We start from the raw sequence: 20,272 nt of genomic DNA on the forward strand, positions 1-20,272 counted from the left end.
TTTTTACTTGAAACCTTTGAGGCTATAAAGAAGGGAGAACTACCTGTTTCTCTGAAGCAAGGGGCTATTTCTCTAATACCTAAACCACACAAGGATCTCTTAATTATTGATCATTGGCATCCAATCACACTCCTAAATAACAACTACAAAATGATAGTCTCAAGCTTTGTGAAAAGGTTAAAGTGGTGCTTGAATGATCTGATTGATGAATGTCAATCAGGGTTTATGAAAGGGCGCCATATATCTAATAATCTGAGGCTGGTGTTAGATTTGGTTGAGTATTGTGATCTATTGGATGACTTCCCCGTTATATTATTTTAACATTTTCAGAAAAGCATTTGAAGCTTTTCACAAATTTGATCTTTCATTGTCTTAAGCATTTGAAGTTTAGTAATTTTTTTGTTGATGCTATTAGAACTCTGTATAATGGTAGCAATAGCTGTATCCAGCACTGCCATGGAACATCTTCAAAGTTTAACATTTACAAAGGAATACCACAAGGTTGTCCAATCTCACCTTTTTAATTTTTGTTAGTATCTCAAACCTTATGCTCATTAGTTCATCAAAGTCAATTTGAATGCATTACATTCCAGGCCAGAGAGATCAAGATATCCCAACTGGCGGATGACGCCTCACTTTATTTGAAAAATGTGTCACAAGCTAGATTAGCATTGGATATTGTGAGCAGTTCTCCAAAATCTCAGGTTTGGTATTAAATCTTTCCAAATATGAGATCTTTGTTCTGAAAGGAGCTTTCAATACAGCAGATTGTAACATCTCTGAAAAAATATACTGTAACCTACCTCGGTGTAAAGATCACCAAAAACCTTAAGGCTGTGAATGATCTTAATTTGAATCCTGTAACTGAATCTATCAAAAATAAATGATCCTCATGGTTAGGGAGAGATTTAAGTCTTCAAGGGATGGTGCTTTTATCCAAAGCTGAGGGGCTATCTCGTGCATCCTATCTTTTTTCATCTATTGACATTCCCAAATGCACTTGCTGTACCTTAGATAGGCTATTGTACAACTTTATCTGGAAAAACAAGCCACATAAGATAAAAATAGATGTTATCACCAACTGGGTTTGTAATGTCGGTCTAAATGTCTTTGACATCACTCTCTTTAATCAGATATAAAAAGTAAACTGGGTTAAAAGGTACTTAAAAAATCCTCATAGTTTCTGGAATATTATACCTCATTTTGTTTTTCAGAAGCTGTCGTTGAAAATTGCAAGATTATGTTATAATGCTTGTATTGTATTATAATGCTTGTAATATTCGACATAATAGAGTATTCTGTTAACTATTGTGTGTGTGTTCTACTGAGGATGGGCCTCTATGAGATAGCACTGACAGAGGAGATTTACGATGTCTTTGGGTAATAAAGCCTAAAGAGCATTCCAGATAACATGGAGCTAATGGTTCTGTTCTATACCGTACCAGGGAGAGACGGTTCCAGTTTGGAGTAGGAGGACCAAACACTGGTCTGTACAATGAAAACTGTTGACAGCAGTTGCTGTCTGCTATGTTTTATAGATATCTTTCATACAAATCTTAACCTTGTGACCATTCTATGCATCTGTGGTTTGTCATGTACGTTGAGAGGGGTGTATCTTGGCTATAAAAGATCTTTGTACTTTTGTGTAGTCACTTTTCAATGGTTCATTAGAGATAGCGCATCATTGAAAGTCAAAGGGCTTTTGCAAAGCTCTTATTATTAAAGATGTAGTTTAAGTATAACTCTGACTGGTGTGTGAAGTTTGTAACTCTCCTCATTTGGTAATGCAGAAATTAGCCACCACAAAGCTCGGATGGCTTAATTTTTTACTACAAAGTCCCTATATTGTGGGTAAACTTCCAATGAAATTGGCGGCTTTTCACAAGCAGGTTTTAATGTGCTGGGCTTTGCTGTATAAACACAACTTTTCACCTCATAAATGTTTTATATGGAACAATGGGTCGATATTACATAGAAACAAGATGTTATTTAACCATAAATGGTTCTCGAAAAACTGTCCTTTGTCCAGCCAATTAGTAAGAATTAGTGTCAGTCTATTTACGTGGAGAGAATTTATGGAAAGATACAACTTCAAGGTTTAAAGCAAGGAATATGACACTGTTATAAAAGCTATACCTAGTGGGATAAAATCTTTACTTCAGAATAATGCATATTTTGAAACATCTATTGTAAGCAATATCCAGGTGAATGGCATAAGTGCACTAGATAAGAAATTCAACAATCATTTATTAAGGGATATTTTCTACAGGAAATCTATTCCTTCTTGCTATATTTTGTTGGGCTTCATCGTTTGATGTAAACTGGCGCCGTGCTTGGCTCACTCCACACAAATTTATGGTGACCAATAAAGTAAAGGTGATCTCCTTTAAGATTATCCATAGATTCTACCTGTGTAATAGCTTGATTTCTAAATATATACCTAATGTTACCAGTGAATGCAGTTTCTGTGAACAATAAACTGAATATATTGAACACTTTTTTAGTGATTGTTTACATAGTGAGGTGTTCTGGACTGATGTAAAACTATATCTTGGCAACAAAATGCATACAACCATTGAAATATCTAAGTTTGACATTATTTTACTACACTGATTCCACAATTGAACGTCAGTATGTCATAAATCTCTATTTTATTAGGAATATTTTTCATACAAATTCAACATTTATGAAGAAAAAGGCCAATTGTTAAAAATCTGACTTGGAAAAATATTTAGAATCATTCAAACGTATGCCAAACAAAATGTCAATATATTCGGTACATGTCTGTATTTGATTTGATATAATGTGGATTTGTATCATTATTTATTTGTGTAATCCCTCTGGCTGTTCTGTTTTTTTGTATGTTACTGTTTAATAATAATAAATAAAATGAAAATAAATAACCTAAAACCAATAAACTTCACAATTCCACCACTTTGGCCCCATCTGATTCTATACCAGACCGGCTGCCTGGGAGGACGGGACACTATCGTTCAACACACCTTGTAAATCTTCTGCAGTAAAATCACGTAAACGTCTTCTCTGCAGCTGACACAAAATATATTTTCTGTGATTTAGATTCCATTTCAATGAACGCTAAGAAGCCAAGCACACGTTATTCCTATCACTCTCTATTGATTCTCTATTAACTTCGGCCTACTCATAGGGAACCTCTTTGGATCCCTCGCCCTGGATCTTCCTCTACTACTCTCTTCACTACCTTAGCATACGACACCTTCTGTACTACACCGACTCTGGCAACCTCAACCTGCCATTCTCTCACTGGACACTTCTGATCTCCAGCAACATGGCTACCCCTACAGTTAATACACACAGCGATTCCGTTTACACTGAAGAAGAGGGTCTTTTTTGGCTGGCGTCATAGCTCAAAGGGGGTGGTTAAACGAAAAAGGTATGCGCACTATTCTTTGAAATACGGTACTGCTTATTACATCTCACATCAAATCTCCTATGATCAGTATATTTCAAGCTGAGAGCAGACTTGTTTAGAAAGAACAGTGTGTTAGCAAGAATAGAGTAGAAAATAATAGAACGACTTTATCCCGTCTACATCACCTCAGTAAGGTAAATATTCAACTGTCCTTGTTCTAGCCTAGGTACTGTCTCTCTAAAAACAGGTGGTTACAGTTAACAAAGGGTTGAGGGGTATGTGATTAATTAACCTCTTGTCCCATGACACTTCACATGATAATTATATTATGTCAGCTAAAAAAAGGTTCCCAGATATCCCCTTTTATACATCTCAAACCACACTGCTACGATTTCTTCCCATTGTGGACACTCCTATGTCTGATAAGGTTACTCAGGAAGGCAAAGCTCTTGTAACACAGTTTGCACTTGAAGGGCCTCTCCTTGGTGTGAACGGTCTGGTGCCTCTTCACATAGTTTGCCTCAGTGAAACGCTTCCCACATGTGGGGCATGCGTGCGGCTTGTCTGCATCCGACCTAACGCTTGGCCTCCCACGTTGTGAGCCAATAACACCAGAGGAGGGAGAAGCAGGAGCCACCACCGTGAGGTGGTTAGTCTTTGAGCTCCCTCCTTGACCTCTAGCCATTGTTTGGGTGTTGTTGGGATTGTGTTCTGTGTTGTAGGCTAGGTACCTCCTGTGGTAAACGCCCATCCTGACCGTGTCTGTATTGGTGGGGTAAACCTGAGGTAACTGAGGAAGGCTAGACCCAGGTCCAGACCTTCTATGAACCCATTCACCAGGCATTAGATGAGACCCTGAAGGAGAAGACAGACTTGCTGATAGACTACCACCAGATGGGTCTCCCACCACTCTCTCTGAAGGCTGAAGCCCAGGGTGACCTGCTCTGTTCATCATGGATACTGTGGTGTTTGTATCATAGGAACAGGAGGGTTTATCTCTATCAGCCCCAGGCCCTGCTCCATCCCTGCACTGAGACTGTGAAGAGAAGGGTCTGGGCTGCAGACTGGATCCCTGACTGGAGCCTCTGTCTCTCTGATGACCACCAGGACTGAGGTTGTTCAGTCCACCTGTCCACTGGTTGTGTTCTATGTGGTGGTGGAGTCTCTGTTCCTCGTGTTTGGGTCCTGGTTTCGAATCGGGAAGGAAGAGCAATGGCTCCTGATCCAGGGTTCTGATCCAGGGCCAGGGTTTGTGACCAGCCGCCTCAGAGGTCCAGTCTCTTCCACCAGCAACACCGGATATCAGAAGGTCATCATGGACTGCAGACTGTAAACACAAATTGTACAGAAGAGCATATAAAGGTTTATATAACTCTTTGCTGTACAAACAGAAACATGATATTATAAAATGTTAACCACAGTCAAGCCCATCTCTAACACTGTGATTCAAGTACCTAACAATATGGAGCCATTGGAGTTTATTATAAAAAATGTCCATGTGTTCATTCAAGAATTAAGTATAATGTTTTGTTTTGACTGAGATAAGGGAAACTCAGTCCCTGCAATGATACAAAAATAACCAAGTCTGTCAGCACAGAGTTGATTTTGTATTTAATTTCAACAAAATAGTCAAACACTCACATAACTTTGAAGTACAGTACTTTTATTGCGCAAAGCGATGTGACAAGTAGAATAACTTTTCTCACTATGGTAACACTTGACCTTTTCTGTCAATCTGGTACCCTCACTTAAAAAAAAAAAAGAATTTTAGAATACTTTTGAAAAGGTTCAACATTACACACAGCTTCAGGACTTCATGTCAAGTAAACAAGAATTAAGGTACTATCCTTACTTACCTCACTATAAAATCTAAAAGGGACATTTTTGTCACTTTCATCAGTGAAGCATTTTTACAGACACCATAACACTAACCATCACCATATCATCTATCTGCCTCATCATACTCATTCTTTCCTCAGTTCACCTCATCTAGTTCCTCACTACATCCAAAATCAACAGAATTAACTACAAAGACTCAAGTAGCTCTTCTCTGAGAACCTCTTCCTGCAGTGCGTACAGGCGAATGGCCTCTCTCCCGTGTGCATCTTCATGCTCATCTTCAGCTGGTACTGGTGGGAGAACCTCTTCTCACACTGGAGGCAGCTGTAGGGTTTCTCACCTGTGTGGACCATCTGGTGCCTTTTCAGCTTGGATGAGTGAGAGTAACTTGCCTGGCACAGGTGGCAACCGAACAGATTCTCCCCCGTGTGCATCCTCTGGTGGATCTCCACCTGTTGGGGGAAACTGAAGGCTTTCCCACAGAATGAACATAGGAAGCGCTTCTCTTTGCCACCGGATCTACTGATAGCATTACTACTACTGTAATTGGTCAATGGGCTTGTGTAGCCATTTAGTGTTGAGGCACTGCCATTGTCTGATGTCTGGTTTAACATAAGGAGAGAGTGAGGAGGACGAAGGTCAGGGTCCATGTTCCAGTTGATAGATCCTATATAAGGCAGGCTGAAGGCAGCACCTGTTAGGGCAGTGGTCACCAACCGGTCGATCGACAAACATTACTGTAAAAAAAAACTATGATAAAGCCTTGCGTTCCTTTTTATTTTTCTCGCGCTGTTGGCGGTAGGTGCAACTGATTAGGCTGTGTTCTCTGCCTTCCTGGCAGGTCCGGAGAGCAAATCAAGTGCACTATAGGCCTACCTCCGGCCAATCGGACAGCTCAGATTACCGTGTCTGCAGTAACATAGAAAGCTTAAAAGAAAGCTACAGCAAAGTTGATGATGTGAGATTTTAAAACGTTTAAAACCATGACTAGGGAGAGACTGTCAACGAATAGCAAAGAGCTGCTGTTTTTATGAGTGAGCTCATGTTTAAGTTCTTACTCAGCACTGTCAACACTTTGTTTTCAACACATTTATAAGCAATAAAATGCACATTCTTCCTACTTCCACTGGCACTACAACCAGCACTGTAGTTGTAATGAATAAGTAGGAAAGTGTATTGATAGGCTTTGTTGTTATTATTAGCGGCTTGTTTTTTTTATATATTGAAGAATATTTCACTTTCTCTGTTCATCGGAGCAACAACATGTGCATGAGGCAGACATAATGGGGTGCGACTCCAGACCTTTTTGGTCCGTGACAGCAGCGGAAAGAGAGAGTGGAGGGATATTGAGAGGCCTATCTGCCGCTCTCTCCCTCAGCTGAGACGGACCATCAGATGCAGGCACCATCAGCCCAGTAAAATGAAATAAATTATTTAAATGTACGCTCACTCAGCTATGCCTCACAAGTAATACAACAACTAATCATATGGCCTATCTCAGATTTTGAAATATAAGTTTTACAAATTGTCCAAACAACAATGCATTGGCATGGAAAGTCAAGCAAAGCCAATATGCAGTGATAATGTATTGGGCCTATAGCCTACTGCACAAACCTCATTGCTACAGTACTATTTTTAATAGGTTCATGTTGTATAAGCTTGCATTTTGACTCAGAAAAGGTTAGTGACCACTGTGTTAGGGGGTTAACCTGAGGCGCCATCAGTCTCTCTGAATCACAACTATAGGAGGAAGGAGCATCGCTAGCCGAGTCTGTGTCTGTTCTCTCCCACCGCATACGGACACCTCCCTGTCGCAGACCAAATCTACGCCTCGCCCTGGTCTCAGCCAGTCTGTTGTCATGGAGATGTTGTTTTCTGGTTCGACTGTCTGTTTCTGATTGTGGTTAACAGTGTTGTTCCCCAGCCCAGAGTTGAGGACGCTGTTCCATCCACTGACCTCCACTATGTCGCCTCTGGTCCTGGCCTGCTTAGTGATGTTGTCCCCTGGGCCCTTGGCTGCACCGGTCTGGGTCTGGGAATCCAAGATGACCGCCCAATCTCTGTTAGCCTCCAGCCAACCACCTGTAGGAAGAGTTTAGAAAATAGACTAAAAACATGGCAGAGAAAACTCTACATATGGAGTTTTTTGTCAATTACCTGGTCAAGTTCATACATTATGTGTATGTAAACATAAGTTTCATTTAATGAATGAAGACAAAAAAATTGTCGGGGACATCAATTTTCCCATTGAAGATCTATTACTGTATGTAGGCTATATGTATTTCTCCCTTACCTTGCTCCCCCATCTTTAGTCCACTCAGCAGATCAATGCTCTCTGGTCCATCCTCTACTGTCTCCTCTTTGACTAACAGCAGATCAGGCTTCCCATCCTCCATGTCTACTGACTGTAAGAGATACAGAGTGAGAGGATGTTGGATCAAGAAATCAGATATGAGCACCCAGCTATGGAGCATCTTCTGATTGGGCAATGAAGGATTGCTATGAGTACTATGCCAACATGTAAGTTAATTTGCTACTGGTTAGATGTTGTTAATGGTGTGATAACTCAAAGACATTGTCCCACACTTAAGACAAAATGTATCAAGACCTGGGCCCATATCCACAGTCTCAGATCGAGGATCAGGTCCCCACCTGTCCACATATTCTTATTCATTAAGAGTATGTAGACAAAACTGATCCTAGATCGCACTCCTACTCTGAGACACTGTGGATACGAGCCCTGACCTAATACCATTCAGACAATAGTTTACAGTTGGCTCACCTCAGTGAGACTGTGTGTGGTCCTGTGTTGCTCAGCTGGTTCCTCTGTGGGTTCAGGAGGAGGTGTAGTCTGGTTGTCCTCCATGACCATGGTCCTCTCAGGGTTCCCCAGACCCTCCTCCTCCTGGAAAAGACAGGCGATACAGATTACACAGACATACACTCCCTCCCCTCAGGTACATACACACACAGATAATAACACACTTTCAACATGGAGTGTTTACCCATCCCCACTACATTTAAGTCCTATACTGTAGTCACAGAATGACTTCACTGTTGTTAAACCCATCATGGTGGACATAAAATATGTTGTGGGTAAATTTAAGTTAGCTATGATGCCATCATCAGACAAACCTGACTAAACTATTTTGACATGTACATTAGGTGTTTGTTAGTGTGTGGATATGTTTAGGTATATTTATTATATTTAAGTCTATATTGGTTATAAAGTGCCTGCTTAATGAAAGTCTTAGAATGAAAAGTCCCAATTTGGGTTTATTGAACATAAACAAGTGTCAAATACACCATATGAATACCATACATATAAATCGGCATGAACTTCATTTTTTATTAAAAGTGTCTTGTGAAAAAATTTACTAGTGGATGGAAGTAATGAAACATAATTTGTGAACATCATATATCCTACACAGTACAAACACAATATGAAACAGACTTTTTAGGCTTATATATCACACAATGTCTGGATGGAATATTCTACTCAGGAATATTCAACACTGAAATTGATTACTCTCATTATTCCAAATGCATCTGTGGATCTTTGAATGAAAATGAATTTGTCTTTAATGCAGGGTTTGATGTACACATCAGAAGATATGGAGTGGAATGTTTTTTCTGCTGGTGTATCCTGAGGTAGCTCCTTTCGGAGAACCTCTTCCTGGAGCGCGTACAGGCAAATGGCTTTTCTCACGTGTGGACCTTCAGGTGCCTTTTCAGGTCACCTGCCTGGGTGAAGCGCATGGGACACTGGGTACAGCTGTAAGGTTTCTCCCGTGTGGACCCTCTGGTGCCTTTTCAGGTCACCAGCCTGGGCGAAGCACACGTGACACTGGGTACAACTGAAGGGTTTCACCCCTGTGTGGACCCTCTGGTGCCTCTTCTGGTTGCCCGCATGGGCAAAGCGCATGTGACACTGGTTACAGGTGAAGGGTTTCACCCCTGTGTGGACCCTCTGATGGATCTCCACCTTCTGGGAGCAGCTGAAGCCTTTGTTACAAAACATGCAGAGGAAACGCTTCTCTTTAACACCCGTTGTTGCTCCCCCTTCCCGCGCCTTGGCCTTTTGAGTTCGATACCTGATCGAAAAGGACATGGCCTTGTGAATTGGAAGGTGCCATTGACATGGTCACTCGGTGTAAAGGGGAGTGGATTGCGACATTTAGATTTGTCTCTAAGCTTTCTCTGTAGTCTAAGAAGTCATTGGTGTTTCCCTGTGAGTGTCCTTTCCTAAGTGAGCCTCGTCTGCATTCCATGTCAGAGGAGGGTCGCTCTCCACTTTCACAGTGACCTCATCTACGACCAGTCCCTCCCCTTTCTTATCTAGGAAATCTTCAGAGTATACACTACTGCTGTACTGGTTCCAGTCCCCTCTCATTGGATTAGTCTGTGTATCTAAGCCCACAGGCATGTCACCAGATATCATCTCTGTCGCTGTAGCGTATGAACAGGACGGATCATTGTGAGTCTGTAACGCGTCAGAGTCCTTACGGGACAGAACCGTCCTCGGGCTACCGTAAAGTAAATACTCTGTGCAGGGAGCAGGAGGACAGCCCAGTCGCCCCAGCCCCGATAAAGTCTTCGTGTCTGACTTGAGGACGGCGTTCGACGTTCCACTGACCTCCGTGATGCTTCGTCGGGTCCTGGGCCGCACTGAGGCAGTGGTGGGGACCTCTGTGGCTACAGGGGGCTCTCTAGCCGCACCAGTCTGGATGTCTCTGCTGTGCCGTAGGTCCTCCTCTCCGTCAGACCTCTCCAGCTTGACCTCAGGACCTGCAGCCTCTGCATCTGCAGACTGACACAAAAAGAGAGGAGGTTATTACCGGTACATGAGTTGGATAACAACGTCGTAGGGAAGATAACAATGCCTCTATGGCAGATGAATTAGGATATACATTTAAGCAAGTGAATAATTAAGTTAAGAATAAATTATTATTTACAATGACAGCCTACCCCGGCCAAACCTGGACGACGCTGGGCCAATTGTGCGCCGCCCTATGGGACTCCCAATCACATGCCGGATGTGATACAGCCTGGATTCGAACTAAGGACTACAGTGATGACTCTTGCACTGAGGTGCAGTGCCCTAGACAGCTGCGCCACTCGTGAGTGCTAAACAGGCCACATTTGAGTTACAAATAATACATTTTTTATGCAACACTATAACACTAACCTCTATCACGATAACGTGCTGGGTTGAGGTTCCACTCCCCTCATCAACAGTGATTGGTTGGTCATCTCTCCATGTATTGTGTTCCGCTGGCTTCACAATGCTCCTGTGGCCTCCAGTGAGATGTCCTTCACCTGAGAGAGTTATTGGGGGAAAGAAGTGGTTAGATTAGCTACTGTGAGTGTTCAACGGTATATTGTACATTATTGACACTGTCGAGAAATGGCAAGGACGTAAGGTAATTCATCTCATAAGTTCGTGACATAGTAGGTAGGTAGACTAGCGTTTAGAGCGTCGGGCCAGAAACCAGATGGTCGCTGGTTCGAACACCCGAACCAACAGGGTTAAAAAAAAATAAACAATCTGTTGATATACCCTTGAGCAAGGCACTACTATGGCAGAGCCTGTAAAACAACACATTCCACTGCACCTAGTGTGTGACAAAACATTTTTTACTATCTATGTATTATGTTCCATGTATTACATTGTTTCATTGAGTAAATCATAGTAAATGCTGTAAATTAATAATCAGGTTAGAATATATTGTTTCTTTGCTAAAAATACATATTTTATTTTTACCTAGGCAAGTCAGTTAAGAACAAATTTTTATTTTCAATGACGGCCTAGGAACAGTGGGTTGACTACCTTGTTCATGGGCAGAATGACAGATTTGTACCTTGTCAGCTCGGGGATTCGAATTTGCAACCATTCAGTTACTAGTCCAACGCTCTAACCACTAGGCTACACTGCCGCCCCAAATAATCTGGGGAATTATTGCATACTATCCAAAAACGGACCAAGACCCAATTCTGGGTAACACCTATGACACATGTGCAGCTGGGAACGGGACGACAACCCCTGCCTTATGCAAAATGTACCTCTTGCCATTCCTCTGTATTTATCGAGGATTTTGACACTAGTGGGTCGAATGGCGAGGACACGCTCCCGTGCCACCTTCAGTTCTAGTAGCTGTAGTCTCCTCCGCAATGCCCTGTTTTCTTTCTGGCTTTGAGTTATTTCCAAACGAAACACTGCATAGTCGTCGTCTACGAGTTTACAGATCTCTGACACGGCTGCATTCGCTAGCACCTCCATAATGGAGGCTATTTGAGTGTGAAAAACCATACAGTTAGCCATTGTAAGCTAACGTTAGCAGCTAGCTAGCGTTCCCTAGATAACACTTATCAACCAAGTCCTGTCTCCAACGCGAATTAAAGACTACATGTCGTAAGTATGTGATGCTATGCAGTTAAATTATTAATATTTTGAATTCCAGGGTGTTAATAAACATCTAAATAACAACAAAAACGCAAACATAGAAATTGTTCATGTGTTCACTTCCGTTTACACTCTTCTTTGTGTGGTTTTCCGGCAGACTAGACCCTTAGTTGCGTATTGCTGCCTTCACAGGTCGTAGTGTGAATTTCACATTTTGTTCACAGAAAATGGAAAAGTAGATTGGGGGAATTTAATTGCACCACCATCTTACCCTACATACACAGCACTATCCCCAACAAACCTACCCCCCCACATACACGCCACTGTCCCCAACAAACCTACCACCCCTTCCCACAACTTTGGCCCTTAAAAGTCCTACACCAGGCCGTCGGCCTGGGAAGATGGAACCCAGGTCACTTCAGTCTCACGCTCTCCACCGAGTCTGCATCACACCAAACAGCGGGCCTCATTTACACTGAAGAGAAAGGATGTTATTGGTTGGTGTCATAGCTCAAAGGGTGTGGTTAAATTCAAAAGCTATGCGCTGTTCTTTGAAATATGATACTGCCAGTGGTGGGAAAAGTACCCAATTGTCATACTTGAGTAAAAGTAAAAATAACTAAATAGAAAAGTTGACAATAACTAAATCCCACAGTTGACAGTGCATGTCAGAGCAAAAACCAAGCTGTGAGGTTGAAGGAATTGTCCGTAGAGCTCAGAGACAGGATTGTGTTGAGGTACAGATCTGGGGAAGGGTACCAAAACATTTCTGCAGCATTGAAGGTCCACAAGAACACAGTGGCCTATATCATTCTTAAATGGAAGAAGTTTGGGACCACCAAGACTCTTCCTAGAGCTGGCCGCCTGGCCAAACTGAGCAATTGGGGGAGAAAGACCTTGGTCAGGGAGGTGACCAAGAACCCAATGGTCACTCTGACAGAGCTCCAGAGTTCCTCTGTGGAGATGGGAGAACCTTCCATAAGGACAACCATCTCTGCAGCACTCCACCAAGCAGGCCTTTATGGTAGAGTGGCCAGACGGAAGCCACTCTCTCTCCCACCAGAGAGGAAGGGGGGGAAGTGGGGCTGGTTCTAGGACTTTAACAACCGGTCGTAAACTTCCTCTCTCGTGCACTGCAGTATGGAGAAGTCAAAATTGCTTTGTGTGTAGAGAGAGACTGCCCCAAAACTTTAAAATCAAAAGATTGGACATTGAAACAATATTTCTACACAAAGAATGTGGGAAATGTTCGGGAGGGACTTAAAGAACAATCATGTGAGAACATTTGTTTGGTGATATCATTAAAGATGTTATAACGGAAATATTGTAACTTTATTGTAACTTTAAGAGATATCATAATGGATATGTCAGAGTTACATCAAAATGTTGTAAAACTTATATAATTCTTATTTTCAATGACGGCCTAGGAACAGTGGGTTAACTGCCTTGTTCAGGGGCAGAATTACAGATTTTTATCTTGTCGGCTCGGGGATTCAATCTTGCAACCTTTCGGTTACTAGGTCAATGCTCTAACCACTAGGCTACCCTGCCGCCCCTGGTGTCCCAGGTCTAAATCAGTCCCAGATTAAAGGGGAACAAGGGGGAAAAAAGCAGTGGAACTGGCTTCAAGGTCCAGCGTTGAGTTTGAGGGAGATGGAGCAACCATGTACTGTCTATGTAGGCCTAAAACTGATTCTGGATAAGCTAAATACTGGGCTCACAGCTAACCTTTTAGGTCAATAATATGCTGTTTTAATACAAATGTTGTTGGATTAATAATCGTGAGAGAACTATGCTTTGAACTGCGGAGTAGAGCACCAGTTGAAGGAGTTATAGCCGGGGTCTCGATGGAGGTAGATACTGAATAATTAAAGCGAATCCAAGATGTGGTTGGTGACCGTCCTCTGAACCACATGATGAATGGGGAATAGGAAGAAACTCAGTCGGTTCCTTTGTTTTTTGATAAAGAGCACATTCCTATGCATGTAAAGTTAGGTTACGAAAAGAATGGAGATAGAGTATTTGTCCATAAGCCACTACAATGCAATAACTGTAAAGGATTTGGCCATGTCAAAAATTTAGCAGATGGAAGGAGTATATTGAAGATCGAAGTGAAGAAGGTCAATGTTGCAATTGTGGTGGGGATCATTATCCAGAGTTCTTGGAGTGCCCTGTAAGGGTGAAGGAGGTCAAGGTGGCAAAAGTAAGGGCGGGTCATTGGATCCCCTACGCAGAGCCAAGCAAAAGAATTGAGACAGCAAGTGACGCTAGTGTTGATGATATGGTAGTGGATACACCCCAGACATTAGTGAATGTTTGTCAATCAAGAGAACCGGACACGCTTTGTGTGAAGAAGGTGGATTTTGTGGCGTTTATTGCAGCGGTTATTAATTGTGCTGCTAAAAAATTGTACATCATTGTGGCTGTGGCAGAAAAGTCTTTGGGCCTGAAAGAATTCACAGCGGATGATCTGCAAGGGGTACTGGCGGCAGAAGATGTACCGCCCTCCAGGGCTCCTGACCCTGTGTAGGGATCAGATTGTGATTTTAACAGAAGTAGTAGAGTGAATTTTGATTAGTGTTGTTTGTTTTTGGTAGTTAGTATGAATTTGTTCATCTAAAACATATTTCGTTTTCTTGGGCATATTTTACTACATTAGGTGGCGGCAATACACTTTTATGAGTGTAATCTGCTCATAAACCTCAAAGAAGAAGAAGAATCGTGAGAGAAATTTAACTAGCTAGTAGCTAATGGGAGCTAGTTATACTGAACAAAAATATGACCGCAACATGCAACAATTTAAAAGATTTTGCTGAGTTACAGTTCATATAAGGAAATCAGTGAATCTAAAAAAATAAATTAGGCCTTAAGCTATGGATTTCACATGACTGGGCAGGGGTGCAGCCATGGGTGGGCCTGGGAGGGCATAGGCCCACCCACTTGGAAGCAAGGGTCACCCACTGTGCAGCCAGGCCCAGCCAATCAGGATGATTTTTTTTCCCACAAAAGGGCTTTATTACAGACAGAAGTTCTCCTTAGCACCCTGCCCTCCCCCCTCTGATGATCCCGCAGGTGAAGAAGCCGGATGTGGAGGTCCTGGGCTGGCGAGGTTACACGTAGCCTGCGGTTGTAAGGCCGGTTGGATGTAATGCCAAAATCTCTAAAACAACGTAGAGAAATGAACATTAAATTCTCTGGAAACAGCTCTGGTGGTCATTCCTGCAGTCAGCATGGCAATTGCACGCTTCCTCAACTTGAGACATCTGTGGCATTGTTGAATGTCAAAACTGCACATTTTAGAGTGGCCTTTTATTGTCCCCAGCTCAAGGTGCACCAGTATAATGATCATGCTGTTTAATCAGCTTCTTGATATGCCACACCTGTCAGGTGAATGGGTTATCTTGACAAAGGATAAAATGCTCACTTACAGCGATATAAACACATTTGTGCACAAACCTTGAGAGAAATAAGCTTTTGGTGCATATGTAACATTTCTCGGATCTTTTATTTCAGCTCATGAAACATGGGACCAGAATTTTACATGTTGCGTTTATATTTTTGTTCAGTGTAGTTATACCTAACCAGGTAAGCTGACTTTTCTCAAAACAAACCCTGTGGCTAGCTACTTCGTGTGCCTTATGCTAGCCTGCACAGACAAATATCACTCCAGAAATGTCAAAATTCTAGACCATTTCTCCCCTCCTGCAGCAGCTTTAGCTCATCTTGAGTAACAGAAAAATGCAGTGAAAACCAGCATGCTGCAAACATTCTAAAATGTTTTGTCACCGGTGCTTGTTTTTAGTCCTTTTAGTTGCTCCTACGGCACTAATCTGGTGAGCACCTTTGGAGCTCCGCCCAAGCAAGGCATTTTATTGGTTTGATGTGTTGTGAGGCGTCACTGATTTACACCGGGTTCTCACTCCTCTTTAGGCTGATTTCTGCCATGGAACTTCCCCAGGCTTCTCGTTTTAGGGGAGCCTGTTTCGCAACAAGGCTACATTTAAGGTAATGTCACATTAAATGTGGAAAGAAAAATAAATCCAATGCATTACGATGACCACCCTTTCCATGCATACAACATTTTTGCACTTTTGGTGACTTGGCCTTTTGGTGCCATGGGGGGGAGGGGGGGGGGGCATTCTTATGACATTGCCAGCAGTAAGATTAATTTGAGCTCGATTTCCAAAAAGACAAGTGCTGTAGCTTTTGAATGATATGTCACTTTCTATTTTCTGACTGAAATTGACGAAGTAGGTACCACTTAAGCATCTGAGGACCAAAACAATCTCGGAGTTTAACAGATTAGATGAAGACATGGCTGTCTCATGGTATGGTGGGGTATGCAAAACTTTGAGCACCTATCTCCTGAACGTTTTGAGATTCCGGTAAAAAAAGTAACTTTCTGACCCTTCTACCATGGGCAAATATGTATGGAAAGTGTCATTCAAATCAAAATGGGTGCAGTTAAAAATGGATTGAAATCAAACGTAATGACCCTTTTATTACTTGACACTCTTTAATGGTTTGATAATTCAAAGGCATGGTCCCACACTTAAGACAAAATGTATCAAGACCTGGGCCCGTATCCACAAAGAGTCTCAGAGTAGAAGTCCTGATCAAAGATCAGGTCCCCGCATGTCTACATAGTCTTATTCATTATGATCTAAAAAGCAAAACTGATCCTAGATCAGCACTCCTACTCTGAGAGGCTTTGTGGATACGGGCCCTGACCTAATATCATTCAGACAGTAGTTTACAGTGGGCTCACCTCAGTGAGACTGTGTGGTCCTGTGCTGCTCCGTTGGTTCTTCTGTGGGTTCAGAAGGTGTAGTCTGGTTGTCCTCCATGACCATGGTCCCTTCATGGTTCCCCAGACCCTCCTCATACCCCTTCTCCTCCTCCTGCAATAGAGACGTAATACAGATTACACACACATACAGTATACTCCTTTAGGTATGTACACACGCACACACAGATAAAACACAATTTCAACATGCAGGGTTTTTTTCCCACGCAGCCTATGTCCAAACAGTAAAAAATATATATATATAAAAATTAAAAGTGGATGAAAAAACATTTTCAGTGTGAACTTACATGACTAAAACTAGATAAAGATAAATGGACCTATATATTTTAATAAGATCATCATTAAGAACTAACAATCACCTAAATAAAAGCTAGACAGTCAGCGACCGCACCATTGGCCATGCCCCTGTCACATCCACCACATATGCCCCATTTTGATCCAGAAAAAAACCCTGACATGGAGTGTTTACCCATCCCCACTACGTTTAAGTCCTATACTGTAGTTACAGAATGACTTCATTGTTGTTAAACCCATCATGGTGGACATGAATACGATGTGAGTAAAAAAAACAAGTCAGCTATGCTAAGTCAAAAGTCATCATCAGACAAACCTAACTAAACTATTTTGACGTGTACAGTAGGTGTTTGTTAGTGTGTGGGTATGTGTAGCTATATTTAGTAAGTGTATATTGGTTATAAAGTGCTGTCGGTTATATGCAGAATAGGGTGAGATCAGATGTGATGTATACAAAAGAGAGTCAATGAAAATCTTAGAATGAAAGTCAATTTTTTTGTTTATTAAACAAGCAGGTTTTATATTCACCAGATGAAAAGAACACATACACAGGTCAACAAAAAATCTGCATGAACATGATAAACTGCATTAGTATACTCATTAAAAGTGTCTTGGGGGAAAAAAACATTAAGTAGTTAAATGGGAGTAATGAAATAAACATTTGTTTACATCATATAGCCTACACAGTACAAACACAATATGCAATAGACTTTTTAGGCTTATATACAGGGCCTTCAGAAAGTATTCATACCCTTTGACTCATTCCACATTTTGTGTTACAGCTCGAATTCAAAATGGATTAAAAAAAAAACTACTAAATTCTCTAAATAATATAACCCAGAATGACAAAGTGAAACCATGTTTTTAGAAATATCACATTTACATAAGTATTCACACCCCTGAGCCAATACTTCGTAGAAGCACTTTTGGCAGTGATTACAGCTGAGGTTCTTTCTTGGTAAGTCTCTAAGAGCTTTCCATACCTGGATTGTGCAACATTTGCCCATTATTCTTAAAAGAAAATCTACAAGCTCTGTCAAATTGGTTGTTGATCATTGCTAGAGAACCATTTTCAGGTCTTGCCTCAGATTTTCAAGTAGATTTAAGTCAAAACTGTAACTTGGCCACTCAGAAACATTCACTGTCGTCTTGGTAAGCAAATACAGTGTAGATCTGCCTTTCTGATTTAGGTTATTGTCCTGCTGAAAGGTGAATTAATCTCCCAGTGTCTGGTGGAAAGCAGACTGAACCAGGTTTTCCTTTAGGATTTTGCCTGTGCTTAGCTCCATTCCATTTCTTTTTTATCCTGAAAAACTCCCCAGTCCTTAACAATTAAAAGCATACCATGATGCAGCCACCACTATGCTTGAAAATATGGAGAGTGGTACTCTGTAATGTATTGTATTGGATTTGCCCCAAACATAACACATAGTATTTATTCAGGACAAAAAGTGAATTGCTTTGCCACATTTCTTGCAGTATTACTTTAGTGCCTTGTTGCAAACAGGATGTGCGTTTGGAATATGTTTATTCTGTACAGGCTTCCTTCTTTTCACTCTGTTAATTAGGTTAGTATTGTGGAGTAACTACAATGTTGTTGTGTCAGTGTTCTCCTATCACAGCCATTATCCTCTGTAACCGTTTTAAAGTCACTATTGGCCTCATGGTTAAATCCCTGAGCGGTTTCCTTCCTCTCCAGCAACTGAGTTAGAAAGGCTGCTTGTATCTTTGTAGTGACTGGGTGCATTGATACACCATCCAAAGTGTAACAAAAGGGATTTTCAATGTCTGATATTTTTACTCATCTACCAATAGGTGCCCTTCTTTGCGAGGCATTGAAAAACCTCCCTGGTCTTTGTGGTTTAATCTGTGTTTGAAATTCACTGCTTGACTGAGGGATAATTTTATGTGTGGGGTACAGCGATGAGGTAGTCATTCACAAATCAAATTAAACACTATTATTGCACCAAAGTCCATGCAACTTATGTGACTTAAGCACATTTGTAGTCCTGAACTTATTTAGGCTTGCCATAACAAATGAGTTGAATACTTATTGACTCAATACATTTCAGCTTTTCATTTGTAATTCATTTGTAAAACTTTTGAAAAACATAATTCCACTTTGACATTATGGGGTATTGTATAGCCCAGTGACAAAAATATAAATGTAATACAATTTAAATTCAGGCTGTAACACAATATTGTATTATATGTCTTATACAGTTGAAGTCGGAAGTTTACATACACTTAGGTTGGAGTCATTAAAACACATTTTTCAACCACTCCACAAATTTCGTGTTAGCAAACTAAAGTTTTGGCAAGTCGGTTAGGACATCTACTTCGTGCATGACACATGTAATTCTTCCAACAATTGTTTACAGACAGATTATTTCACTGTATCACAATTCCAGTGGTTCAGAAGTTTACATACACCAAGTTGACTGTGCCTTTAAACAGCTTGGAAAATTCCAGAAAAAGATGTCATGGCTTTAGAAGCTTCTGATAGGCTAATTGACAACATTTGAGTCAATTGGAGGTGTACCTGTGGATGTATTTCAAGGCCTACCTTCAAACTCTGTGCCTCTTGTCTTGACATCATGGGAAAATCAAAAGAAATCAGCCAAGACATCAGAAAAAAATTGTAGACCTCCACAAGTCTGGTTCATCCTTGGGAGAAATTTCCAAACGCCTGAAGGTACCACGTTCATCTGTACAAACAATAGTACGCAAGTATAAACATCATGGGACCACGCAGCAGTCATACCGCTCAGGAATGAGACGCGTTCTGTCTCCTAGAGATGAACGTACTTTGGTGCGAAAAGTGCAAATCAATCCCAGAACAACAGCAAAGGACCTTGTGAAGATGCTGGAGGAAACCGTATCTATATCCGCAGTAAAACGAATCCTATATCGACATAACCTGAAAGGCGCTCAGCAAGGAAGAAGCCACTGCTCCAAAACCGCCATAAAAAAGCCAGACTATGGTTTGCAACTGCACATGGGGAGAAATATCGTGCTTTTTGGAGAAATGTCCTCTGGTCTGATGAAACAAAATTAGAACTGTTTGGCCATAATGACCATTGTTATGTTTGGAGGAAAAAGGGGGATGCTTGCAAGCTGAAGAACACCATCCCAACCGTAAAGCACGGGGTGGAAGCATCATGTTGTGGGGGTGTATTGTTGCAGGAGGGTCTGGTACACTTCACAAAATAGATGGCATCATGAGGTAGGAAAACTATGTGAATATATTGAAGCAACATCTCAAGACATCAGTCAGAAAGTTAAAGCTTGGTCACAAATGGGTCTTCCAAATGGACAATGACCCCAAGCATACTTCCAAAGTTGTGGCAAAATGGCTTAAGGACAACAAAGTCAAGGTATTGGAGTGGCCATCAGAATTTATGAAATAAATAAAAGCTGAAATAAATAATTCTCTCTATTATTATTCTGACATTTCACATTCTTATAATAAATTGGTGATCCTAACTGACCTAAGACAGGGAATTTTTACTAGGATTAAATGTCAGGAATTGTGAAA

General features: G+C 41.4%; 1 pseudogene; it reads right to left on the bottom strand.

Annotated features, from left to right (window-relative positions):
* Positions 1 to 5,033: 5,033 nt before the first annotated feature.
* On the bottom strand, positions 5,034 to 11,776 carry LOC115191384 (zinc finger and BTB domain-containing protein 18-like; annotated as a pseudogene).
* Positions 11,777 to 20,272: the final 8,496 nt, after the last annotated feature.

This window comes from Salmo trutta, chromosome 4 (assembly GCF_901001165.1).
Source record: "Salmo trutta chromosome 4, fSalTru1.1, whole genome shotgun sequence".
NCBI lineage: Eukaryota > Metazoa > Chordata > Actinopteri > Salmoniformes > Salmonidae > Salmo > Salmo trutta.